The sequence below is a fragment of the Bubalus kerabau genome, chromosome X, assembly GCF_029407905.1.
Source record: "Bubalus kerabau isolate K-KA32 ecotype Philippines breed swamp buffalo chromosome X, PCC_UOA_SB_1v2, whole genome shotgun sequence".
NCBI lineage: Eukaryota > Metazoa > Chordata > Mammalia > Artiodactyla > Bovidae > Bubalus > Bubalus kerabau.
Window position 1 is genome coordinate 120500871 of NC_073647.1, and position 13240 is coordinate 120514110.

The 13240-nt window shown below is 45.8% G+C and overlaps 1 long non-coding RNA gene across 1 annotated transcript; it reads left to right on the forward strand.

The window, feature by feature from the left end:
- Nucleotides 1-610: 610 nt before the first annotated feature.
- Nucleotides 611-12799, forward strand: LOC129639753 (uncharacterized). Its single transcript, XR_008708581.1, has 4 exons — nucleotides 611-672; nucleotides 11194-11235; nucleotides 11492-11679; nucleotides 12583-12799. It is a non-coding gene; the product is annotated as an uncharacterized LOC129639753 (long non-coding RNA).
- Nucleotides 12800-13240: the final 441 nt, after the last annotated feature.

The window sequence follows — 13240 nt, forward strand, 5'->3', positions numbered from 1 at the left end:
GATGCGTACTTGGGTCGCAATTCCCTTTCTGCCCCAAACTGGCACAAGACAGGCTCCCTCAGCCAGTGGGCTCACCATGAAGGCACTTTGCCTTTATTATGATGCAGGGTATTGTGATCTTGCACTCGCCCCCGGTCCGAGGGAGGGAGAAGTTCTTTCCGGGGATCCTCCCCAGCCCTGCGGTCCTGTCCGCGGGGTTTGGTGCCCCCTCCCCCCACCCCCACCCCTCGAGCCACCTCCATCCAGACAACCTCATGATTCACTTCCAGGAGAGCTGCGAGTTATGCCTCCCAACAGTCCAGGTTTAAAATCTCGTCCGTTTCCATTATGCAAATACAACAAGCGGAAGTTTATCAAACTGGGGCTTTGTACCTAGAAAGGGGGCTTGCCAGCATGGGGGGGGTGCCCATAAAGGCTTTATTGCCACAACTTTGGGGTGATTGCTTCACTCACAAATGCCAGGAGCACGATTGAATTATGCAGGTCTTCCCAAACAGGTGGCCATAAAAACTTTACAGCCTCCCACACCACCACATATTTTGTTTATGCCTCTTAGATGTCTTATTTTGTTAGAGTTTTTTTTTTTTTTTTTCCCTTTTTGGACCCTTCTGTTACTATGGAAACGAGAGTTGGTGGAGGTGGTTCCAGGATACCTGTTAAGGGAAATACAAGGTAAGTCAGTCATCTTTGGGGTGCTTCAATTTAACTTGTTTGAAGAAATAACCATGGTTCTGGGAGGAGGGGAGCCAATTAGCTCTATGACATCACAACCATTTGAGAACCCCACAGCATCTCTGGAGGGAAGGGAAGGAATGTGTGGAAAGAAACCCATTTTACAGATGGTGAAACAGAGGTATCAAAGGCACCTTTCTGCCAGTAGAGTAGCAAGTCGGCCACATGGGAAGAGAAGAAAAAGCCAAAAGAGTGTGTCGTCTGGGTGCCTGTTTGTCCATGGTTCTCCATAAACCAAAGTTAATGGCTTGTTTTTGGTAACGAAGTCAGGTTGCAGGGACATCTACTGGCCAAAGTGTCACTGGACAAAGCAGTTTTTTTTCTGTTGCTGGCCACCGCTGGGCCAGGAGATGGAGGTCCTTCTACTTATAGTGAGAGGCTTGTGGATGGTGTGGCTGGGGAAGTGGGTTGCACAGCCCCTTCTGAGTGTGGTGTGGAAGACAGGTCCAGCCAGCAGGGTCCAGAACTAAAGGCTCAGAAAGTCCAGATTCCAGGTATTCCGGACGCCCTTTCAGTTTCAGGAGTGAGAGGAGACCTCTGAGGTGGATCTCGGGGTTCCTGTTGCCAATGAGACAAGGTTCTCTGATTTGGGCATCTGGTCTGCTCTCTCCTTTGGGAGGGGTTGGGACTCCCACTCCTTATGGGAGAGGGGCTAAAGAAGGCAGGTAAGAGAGTTAGGAAGACTGTGAGAGACTCCCACTAAAACCATTAGCAACAGCAGAAAGGAGGATCCCCTGCAGAGAAAATTTTCCTTGGGGTGCCCTTGCATGAACAATGGTGTTCCCTCATCAGAATGAGAAAGCTAGTCCAAGAGGTTATTGGAAATGGGGAGGAAGACCTGGCCTTCACAAATTCTTGTGAACTTAAATAAGTTCCATACTGAGTCTTGGTTTACCCTCTTAGCGGGAAAAAAAAAAAGTAATACCTGTCCTGGCTCCTTCCCTCAGGAATATGTCATGAGTGGAAGTGTGATAAGCAGGGCTTCCCTGGTGGCTCAGCAGTAAAGATTCCGCCTGCACTGCAGAAGACTTGCAGGAGATGCTGGTTCAATCCCTGGATTGGGAAGATTCCCTGGAGAAGGAAATGGCAACCAGCTCCAGTATTCTTGCTTGGAAATTCCCGTGGACAGAGGAGACTGGTGGGCTACAGTCCATGGGGTTGCAAAGGGTTAGACACGACAGAGCTACTAAACAACAACACTCAACTAGGTGTTCCTGTCCTGACAAACCCTTTGCCCAGAGATGTCCTCCTCATGGAAGTCTCAACCCCTGGGAGGCTCAGGCCAACTATCCCAGAGTCCTTTGCGGCAGTGCTACTCTAAGAGTAGTCCACAGATCACTGCCAACTGGGGAAAGATTTTTTAACCTAAGTGACAGAAACTGAGAACAAGAATTTTGAAACTTAACACAATGACAAAGTAATTTTACATTGGTTGAATCCAAATACTAAAACTTGGGGCTTTTTTAATTTCATTTTTTCCCCCACATACTTCATTTTTGTTGTATTTTAGCAAAGATTTGTCCGTGACTGATTGGGAAAACAAACAAATAAAAAATAACTGGTTTCTCACCACAGATAGTTTGAGAAGCTTGGCTCTGTGGGGTCCACTGGCCACCCTCCTACAGCATCTTCCTGCTGGGAGATCACAAGAGGATGTGTGTAGCTGCTTTCTCAGTAAATTAAATTATGAATTATGGACAGAGAGCCCTGCTCCGCGCCAGCGGCTGTGCTGATGATGGCTTGCATAGGACATCCATCCGGCTGTTGGTGTGTATGCTTGGGCCTCCCGGCTGTCTCAGTCTTGCCTGCCACGCCTGCCTCCTGGGCGGACCCCCTGAGACCCGTCTCCCCATCAATCTTCCCACGCTTTGAAAGTATGCAAAACAAGCCCTTCCTTCAGCCCCCCTTTTCTTTTCGTCCTAAGTGAACCTGAGCGCATCACAGAAGCTATCGAACAGGCAAATGAGATTTCATGATCTAGTTCATTAGGCTGTGAATCCCTGGGCCCCGCCATCCACAGAGACGCTGCTGTTGCTTCTGTCTCCATGGGGACCTACTCTCTCCGTATACCCATTAGTGCCGTCTGCCTCCCCCAGGTGCCTCACCAGGGTCTGTCTCATTTACACCCCTGGTGCAGCCCTCCCGTTTCTCTGGGCTGAAAAAACAACCTGGGGATAATTTGGTGTTGGAGGGGAGTTGGGGTTTTATATATTTTGGCAAATGACCTCAGCTTCACTTTTCTCATCTGCATGATGCATATAATAGCCATGTAATACAAGTGAAATTGTTAGGAATACTTCCTAGGATCATAGTAAGGGCTTAAAAGTATTGATTATTAATATCTGGTTATTATTGTTTTCTAATGTTTGTGGTCTTGGGAAATTCAAGCTATATCTTCTGTTTTCTGGTCTGTAGTATGGGGATTACAAGGATCTCCTTCCTACGCTTGTCGTGAGGATTACATGAAATGATGCTGGGGTTAGAACACCCCTGTGAGTTCCCAGCATTTCCCCTCTGCCTCTGCCTCAGGAGGGTGATGTCTTCTGGCTTTTTCTGTCCTGTCTTTCCAGACTTACCCTTCTCTGGGAGGGCACATTCCTCTCTGGTCCCCTGTTGCCGTCTTAACCCAGTGACTCACTTTAGTGGGATGACTTGAGGGCATTTTGTCCAGGCAAGAGGGGTGCATTCTCCCAGGGCAGGATGGGAAGAAAGTGCTCGTCAGGTATTTAACAAACGCAGGCCAGGTCAGGAGATGCCAGCTACTAATTCCAGTGAACACACCGTCTCACCACCTACGAAATTCAGCTTTTGCTTTCTTCTATGCTTTTTTAAAAAATTGACCTCACCTCCAAGATTGCCTAGAGCCAGTTTATTTTTAGACAATATGGACAGTTGCTTTTACTTGATGTTACTAATTTTATAAATCGAGTTTCTCTCTCTCTCTCTCTTTTTTTTTCCTGGCAGAACATCCCTTACAATCTTTCACCTTAGCCAGCCTGCCTGGGTGATTCAAACATTTTAAAATAATGAAATAAATACTATGCTGAGGAAGAGTAGCAATAAATCAAGCCATTATATTAATTATTGTCATGATTGGAGTTCTCTAGAGCTGAAAGGCAATATAGATGACACATATTTTAACACCTATTTAATGTCAAACTTAGCACTTTTAAATCTGCTCTGCATTTTGACTCTTTCCTCTACAAAGTTGCCCATGCCGCTGATAATTATAGAAAACCCAAATGAGAACTATTTGCTGCTGCTGCTGCTAAGTCACTTCAGTCATGTCCAACCTTGTGCAACCCCATGGACGGCAGCCCACCAGGCTCCCCCGTCCCTGGGATTCTCCAGGCAAGAACACTGGAGTGGGTTGCCATTTCCTTCTCCAATGCATGAAAGTGAAGAGTGAAAGTGAAGTCGCTCAGTTGTGTCCGACTCTTAGCGACCCCATGGACTGCAGCCTAGAGAACTATCTGCTACTACTGCTAAGTCGCTTCAGTCGTGTCCGACTCTGTGCGACCCCATAGACGGCAGCCCACCAGGCTCCACCATCCCTGGGATTTTCCAGGCAAGAACACTGGAGTGGGTTGCCATTTCCTTCTCCAATGCAGGAAAGTGAAAGTGAAGTCACTCAGTAAGTGTCTGACTCTTTGCGGCCCCATGGACTGCAGCTACCAGCTGCTAAATGCTAAGCTCACAGTGGGATACCAGCTGGTATGTGCTCCATGGTGGGTGAGAGGCTAGAGGTAAGTGGCTACTGCTTAGGCCCCACCTCTATGCCCCAACATTCATTGCAACTGCTGCCTTCCTTCTGTGATGTTTGGACACTTTTGACCACATTTGTGGTGTTCTAGGTACCAGGACTGCAAACCAAACTATTTTCAAACATAGTAGCCTAAAACGAACACTTATTATACTCACAGATTCTTTGAGTCAGGAATTCTGACAGAGCATAGCAGAAATAACTTGTCCTTGCTTCATAATGTCTGGAGCCTGAGCTAGACGACTGAAAGACTGGGGGCTGGAATCTTCTGGAAGCCTGTGCATTCATGTGTCTGGCGGTTGATGCTGGATGTCAGCTGAGATCTTAGCTGGCTGTGGCCTCTGCGTGTAGCCTGGGCTTCCTTACAACAAGGACCAGTGTCCCCAAAAGAGCCAAATAGAAGCTGTATCTTTTTAGGACCTAACCACAGAAGTCACATAATGTCACTTCTGCAGGACACAGTTGATAAGAGTAGTCATGGGACACAGACTCCACCTCTGATGGGAAGTGCAAGGTACTGGGAGTATACACGGGACCATAATATGGGCATCTTTTGCAAATATAATCAACCATACTGGGACTGTCCTTGGTGAGGTCCTGTCCTCTCCTCTGGTTGAGAGCTGTTGGTCATCCTCTTCTGGCGGAAAGGAATGGAGACTTGAGTGATTGCTTTGGTAACCAACAGTGGTAGAAATATGGATCTCAACCACACACTACCAGAATGGTATTTATAGACTTTGGATTAGCACATGTCCCTGCTGGTCCTCCAATAAGATCACATTCCTATCCAGAGAGTTTCGCTGGTAGCTCAGAAGGTAAAGAATCTGTCTGCAGTGCAGACCTGGTTTGATCCCTGGGTGGGGAAGATCCCCTGGAGAAGGGAATGGCAACCCACTCTGGTATTCTTGCCTGGAGAATCCCATGGAGAGAGGAGCCTGGTGGGCTACAGTCCATGGAGTCACAAAGAGTCAGACACAACTGAGCGACTAACACTTTCACTGCTGGATTAGTCAATTTAGGTAGCTGTAACATGAACCGTGTGACTTATAAACAACAGAAATTTCTTTCTCACAGTTCTGAAGGCTGGAAGTCAAAGATCAGAGTGTTAGCATGGTTGGGTTCTGGGGAGGGCCATTTTCTGGGCTGCAGACTGACAGTTTCTCCTTGTATGTTCACATGGTGAGGGAGGGCAAGCTAATTCTCTGGTCTCTTCTTGTAAGGGCTTTGAATAAAACATCACCTCTACAAGATGGTGCCTCAACTTAGAACACTTTTCCACCAAGCCCTTCCCTCGCCTAGATATTCAGTTCCCAAGCTCTAAAGGATCTAGCTCCTTGAACATCCTAAAGAGTATTCCTCAAGAGTATTCCCCATGTCAGAATACCCAGGCCAGAAGAGGCTGGCAGCCTCAGCCACAGCCCAAGTCAGAACCAGCCCATCTTCTATGACTTTCTAGAACAGTGCAGTTCAATGGAAATAAAAAAAATGAGCCACAAATGCGAGCCATGTAAGTACTGTAAAATTTTCTAATTGCACTGTTAGAGTAAAAAGAAACAGTGAAATTAATTTTATTAATATATTGAATCTGCTATATCCAAAATATACTCTGTTCTTTTTTCACACTGAGTCTTCTGTGTATTTTACACTTATAACTCATCTCCAATAGGACTAGCCTCATTTCAGATGCTCAATAGCCACACATGGCTATTGGCCAGGGATCAGACAGTGCAGATATAGGACATTTCAATCATCATATAAACTTTTACTGGACAGTCCTGGTCTTGAGTACGTTTGCTATATCTGAAAGATGGAAGGAATATAATCCCAGATGTACTTGAGTTTCACATATCAGAGTTGTCCCTAAAAACTTGAGTTTTGCAGAATTTTTCAGAATTAAATGATACTTAAACACACTGAGAAGGCTGATTATATATTTAAAAGAAAATCAAAGGGACTTCCAGTAGTTAAGACTCTGCACTTTCAATGCTGTGGGTGTGGGTTTGATCCCTGGTCTGGGAACTAGGATCCCACATGCTAAAATCCCACGTGACCTGTGGCATGGCCAAATAAAAGAAAAGAAAATCAAAGTCAATTAAACATTTTTTTAAATTGGAAAGAATTTCCAACTTAACAGAGACATTGCAAGAATGATTATAGCACAAAGAACAACCACACAGCATTTATCTATATTCACCTGTTTTTAACATTTTAAATCTTACCACATATGCTTTATCACTTGTGTACCCTCTCTCTCTGTATCAATCACTCTACACACATACACATATATAATTTTTTCTGTACACTTTGAGGGTAGGTTGCATCCATCACAGCACTTTGCTCTGAAATATGTCAGTATTTCTTAAGAATAAGAATATTTTCTTATATAACCACAGGAGAGTAAAGTTACCAACTTCAGTAAATTTATCAATATGATCTTTTTACCTAATCTACCATTCATAGTCTCATTTTATCAACTGGCCCAATCATGTTTCTAATAGCATTTGCCTCTCTGGGATAGAGTCTAGTCCAGGATCAGATATTGCATTGAATTACTGCATCTCTCTCTACTCCTATGTGGAACATTTCCAGGCCAATTATTTTCAAGTGAAGAATTCTTTATGAAATGAGGCTCCTTTTCCTCGCACCTCCAACTTATTTATTCTGTAAATTTAGATTTTTAAAGGATTGGGTTTTCTTAAGACAGAACACTGTTGTTTTACCAAGGTGGGTATGAGACAAGAGGCCTGCTCAGAGCCCTAAGCTGTCTTCTCTAGTTTGGGGGTCAGGCCTCAAACTCCAGTTCTGAGAAAGGACCTCATCAATCCAGCCCTTCCTAATCTGGGAGACTGTTCTCAGAGTGGATCACCTGCCTGAGGGATGGGGGCACAACAGTCCCATGTATTTCACCAGCTCCCGAGGCCATGCAGCTGGCTGATCCATCCTCCCCTCTTCCCTTGCCTTTTTGGGGACTTTTCTGTACACGCCAGCGAGCCCACCAGGAAGGCAGGCAATGGCTGGCTGGAACACCGACTTTCCCACTCTGTGATTTAAGACTTGGCTCCTCCACAAGTTCGCATAACCTTTCTTGACTGTCTAGATTGCAAAACCAGGCCAGATTTCCCTACACTCCCGGGAGACCTACACAAGTCCTCTCGTTTGCTCAATTGCAGCAATAGACAGATCACAATGGAAGGAAACACTAAATTAACTATCACAGTCATTAATATGACCTGCGCAGTGGCAGCGACGGTGTTGGGGGAATCACAGGTCCGATGGTTATAACATATTGGTGATGGGGCTGCCCCCATTGGCTCCTCTGCGGGCCTTGAACTTGCTGGAAAAGACCAGGCCTGCACACAGGGCCCCGTAGCTATGGCAACGGGCTCTCGCTCAGCAAAACACATAAAGATGATTCATTTTGTTTTCCTTTCCTTTCTTTCCACCCAAATTTTCATGTGGGTGGGAATCTATTTTTAATTTTTTTCCTTGGGGGAGAGGCTATTTTTAATTTTGTTACCTCCCTCCTGGGGGCCTGCCAGGTTTGGATGTGAATGACCAAGGGGGTGGGCCACACCAGGCCTGAAGTCCTGGAACTTTTCTGGGTTCTGGGGAGGCAGTGGGGGGTGGATGGGAAGGTGTTGTCTGGGATGGAGTGGCCTTGGTGTTAAAGCTGGGACCTCATGTTTTGGAATAGCACTCAAACTCTTCCCCTCATTGGTCTGTCCAGCTCTCTGCTGGAGGAAGTGCCCTCATGTTATCATTTGCGGTTCTCATAATGAGTTTGCCTCAGAAAATCAAACTCTTTTCTGCTTTGATAGGTGCTTTCACATCCATTTTCTTATTTGAGCTTTGAGGTGGCTACATGGCACAGAGACCCCATGTGCCCACCTTCTCAGGGATCCTCCTTCCTGACATAGTGCATTTCCTTCAATTATGAATGTAGGTAACAAACCATGGTGGTATTAGTGGTCCCTGAGACCTTGTCTCCAGTAGAAATCATAGACATTTCATATCATATTACCATTGTTACCCATATCACAAAATATCATTTTCACGTATCACTTCTTAGAAATTGCACCACTGATTAGACCTGCCACTCTATCTTATTAATTACTGCGTTAATGAAGAGGCATATATATCATATATCACAACTGTGGTTTTTTTTTATTTTGATAACTACATTTCAATGTAATTGGTTTTCTTTATAATTTTATTTTATGCATTTACAAGCCTTTTTCTGAGAAGCACCCCTTAGATTTCACCAGACTGCCAAAGGAGCACCATGACCCTGACACCATGACCCTGACGTGAATGAGTGACAAATCATTTACTGGGCTGTGCCAGAGACATTTAGGAGGTGTTTGTTCAGGCATCTAGCATTCCCTCCTCTGACTGATCCACCAGGCAGGATGGCATACTATCTCATTGTGTGAATGGAGAACTGAAGCTCACATGTGACACTGAGATTCAAATCTTGTCTTCTTAACCTCAGTCCAGGGCGCTTTCAGACATCCCATATGGTCCTATCTTTTCTGTAGCTCAGCCTCAGAATGCTTCTGTGTAGAGATGGTGTGGTGAACAATCTTCCTCAGCCTAAGTGTTTGTCAGCTTTTCCTGCCCATGAGTAAAGCTTGTTGAACAGAGCTCCAGACCCTTCTATGGGGATAGGCATAGTCTATGTCTGCACTATCCAATATGGCAGCCATTAGCCACACATAGCTACTGAGTGCTTGAAATTGTCTTAGTGGACTGACAATCTGAATTTTTAATTTTATTTTGTTTTAATTAATTAAAATAATTCATGACTAGTATACTGGAGAGGGTAGCCCTAGGGCAGAGTTCTTTAACCTTTAGTGGGCATCAGAATCAAGTGCAAGGCTGCTTAAAGCACAGAGCGCTGGGTACCCCCAGAGTTTATACTCCCATAGCTCCAAGGTGGGCCCAGCTGATGCTGACGTTGCTAGTCCATTCTCAGCCTCAACACTGTGGCCATGCGGGGCCAGGTACATTTTTTGTTGTGAGAACTGTCTTGTGTATTGTACATTGTTTAGTAGTATCCTGGCCTCTACCTACTCCATGCCATAGCACCCATACCTCCCCACCATCAGCCGTGATAACCACATGTGTCTCCAGACATGGTCAATGTCCCCTGGGGAGCAAAATCTTTCTCCACTCCCAATTGAGAACCACTACTCCAGACATATACAAAAAACTTTTTTTTTAATCAGAGTTTTTTTTTTTACATTAAAAAAAAAACCATCTTGAATTTAAATCTGAACTGAATCTCTCCTTACATTTGCTCTAAAAGTGCCCCCCAAACTTACTATGTTTCAGCAACATACCAGCCTAGGTTGGATTTCCTTTTTTTCCATAAAAAATAATCAGTGGGTCTATGGCTGGGTATTCACTGGGCGGGAAATGTTTGGGCTGTCCCCACGTTTCCCTTCTTCTTTCCTTCCCCCGTGGTTGCTCAGAGGTTAAAATGTCTGCCTGCAATACGGGAGACCTGGGTTCGATCCCTGGGTCAGGAAGATCCCCTGGAGAAGGAAATGGCAACCCACTCCAGGATTCTTGCCTGGAGAATCCCATGAACAGAGAAGCCTGGTGGGCTACAGTCCATGGGGTCACAAAGAGTCGGACACGACTGAGCGACTTTGCTTCCTTACTTTCTTCCTTCCCCCCACCTATTTTCTCCCTCCTAGTCTTTCTCCTTTCCTTCCCAGTCTTCCTTTCTCTCTTCCAAGCTCTTCCCTACTACCTCGCTGGGCTTCTGGTCCCCATCTTTATCTCTTCTGTCCATTTCTCGTCACAGCCCAAGCCACTCTGCCTCCCTCCCTGCCTTCCCCTACTCCGCCACATCCCTCCTCACCCCACCACACAGATTTCCCAGTCCCCTGTGCTGTTCATTTTCTATCGCTGTTGTCTCTGTCGCCTCTGGCTCTGTTTCCCACTTTCCCCTCTTTTATCTGCAGTCTGTGTTTGTCTTGGCCTGGCCAAGTTTGGCCTCTGGCCCCAGACAGTCTCGGCTCTGTCTCTGCACCCGCTCCCTGCCCCCACCAGCCGCATCAGCTAGCAGCGGGCGGCTCCCGTGGAGCACTAAAGTGTGACAAGGATTGGGACGATAAAGACGTATAGATAAGAAAAGCGAATGGGATAGCTTTCCTCAGCCCAATGCCATAATCCCCGTTATGCCACCCGATCCGGAAAGTGCCAAGGATTTAGTCGGTGCTTCTTTTAAGTTAAGCATTTCAAAAGTGTCATCATTGTGGTTACAGAGAGTAAGGAGCAATTTATGTTGGTGGGACCACCTCATATGGCATTTGTCCTGTGGAGAAGTCAAACATGTCAGAGGCTGACATTCTCATATGGAGGTGACATTAAACAAACAAGGTGGCGGGGAACTCTTTAAGTTACCTGCAATATTGTGAGCAGTCAATCAATAGTTCTGACAAGCTGGGACCACACACTTGCCCGTGACCACTGGGTTTTGCTTCTCACACCGCACGCTTGACAGGAACTGTGCCACTAATTTGGGACACTAAGCCTGTCTCTCTACCCTGACTTTTCCCCACTGTTAGTGCATTTTGAAAAAAAATGACCTTTGAAAAGACCCAGGCTGAAGACGATTTCTACTGACCACTAAGTAGGTGGGATTACTTGGAAATATCAGATTGTTGACTAATCCTTTCTGTTTTCAGGCGCCTGTTTGAGCTGGTGGCAGAGGCAGTATCTTACCCAAGGTGAGTCTCACTCTATTTAAATCCTTATTTATGAACGTAAAGACAGGGGCTGGAGGAGCCCAGGTGAGGCTGGTTCCCAAAGGAAAACCACAAGGCTATTGTAAATTCCTCGAACAAGATGCAAGGTTGACCGCGCTTCATTCCACAGCAAGAGATAACACTTCAAATCCAAGTGCTCCTGGAAGGGAGGGAAGACCTGGGCTTCAATTCATGCTAAGTTGTAAATCACTAATATTGGAAAGTTATTCTCAACCAGGTTTTGATTGAGGAAGGAAGGCCAGTGTGATGGTTCTGGCTGACCAAGGGTGGGGAGTCATGTTGGGAGAGAGAGCCTCATTTCTTCGGCCATGGGAGAGAGGCTGGCACAAAGCTGGGGTCCTCTCTGGGGCAAATACCAGCTCAGGAAAACCACAGGAGCCATTCCTTCACGTGGACCCAACTATGGTGAGTAGCATTCTGCTTTCATCATTGAAACTGAGAACATAAGCCTCGGATGTAGCAGCCGGGAGGGGCCGATGAAGAAGTGAAACAGCCTAAGCCGGGGCTGGGGAGGGGTGCTAGGGAGCAGACAGGAAGCCAGGGACCGGCAGGGAGAAAGATGGCAGCATGAACCCTTGAGGACAGTAGTGAGACAAAGGTTTTGTGGACCAGGTGGCGGTCTCAAAGTACTAGAAGATTGGAAGGACCCTCAAAGGTCTCTCTATTGTCAAGTGTCCTCCACGATAAACCTGCGAAGGGATTCTATTGCTTTCTACTCGAATATTTTAGCAAAGAGTAACTCATGACTTCTGAAAACTGTCCAATCCCAGACAGTTCTGATGGAGGGATTTATCTCTCTGGTTTCTCTCAGCCGGTCTTAGGATTCCAAGTGTGATGAAGAGTAAATCCACCCCCTGTTTCATGTGACAGTTTATCACATGTTTGGTGGCTATCTTTACATTCTCCACGCAACTCCTTATTTTCAGCATAAATGATACCAGTGTCATCAATTGCTCTTTATAGCCCATGTCCTTGTGACCCTTCATGGTTCCTGCTGCCTCCTTATAGATTCATTCTAATTTGTCAAAATCCCTCATCAAGTATGACTCTCAGAACTGTACACAGTTCTTATTTCAGTTAGCTAGTGCTGTGTAACAACCAACCCCAAAAATCCCATGTGTGTACAACAATAAGCACTTATTTAGCTCATGAGTCTCTGGAGCAACTGGAGCCCAGCTTATTGAGGCTGGGCTTGTGGGGACAATCTTGCCAATCTTGACTGGACTCATATTTCTGGGGTCAACTGATTTAAGCTAGGCTTAGCTGGGGCCATTCAGTCCATGTCATATGTTTCTCATCTCCTCCTAGGACCAGAACATTCTTCTCATGGAGATGGCAGATACATAAGAACAAGCCCAGTTGTACAAGTGTGCCCCACTCCTGAGTTACTGCTTTGCTGTGGCCATCTGGTTTCCAAGGTCCTGCTGGATGGGTCAGCACACCAAATTACAAGATGCTAGATTTTGCCTGGAGTATAAGGATACTGTTTGCATGAGTCTTCTTCTGGAATCAACAGTCAAACACGCCCAACATGCTAGTAATCAGAATGAGTTTTATTTCAATTGTTTATAACTGTAATTATACTTAACAAATACCTGTTTATCCCCCAGGAGTTAGCAAATGGGCCCTCACCCAAGTCTAATAGCAGATGGGGGATTAGGGAATGAAGGAATGTTAGTACAAATTTCACAATCACTGAGTTAGGTGTATAACATCTTTTATTTCTATGAGATTCAACTGAAATTGGCCTGGCACTCCATTCTACCAAATTGCAGAAAACTTGACCTATACCTCCACATAAATAGAGTCAGAGATTGTAAAAATCTCACCCAGTTCAGGGTCTTGCCCCCAGTTTCCAGTGCTTCTAAGCTCTGGTGGGCTGGTGGTGGTCCAGGCCTGGGAGTGAGGTCTCTTGTATGAGATTGATTTCTGTCCTGCCCTGCTTTTTGGCCCAGATGTGGGCTTG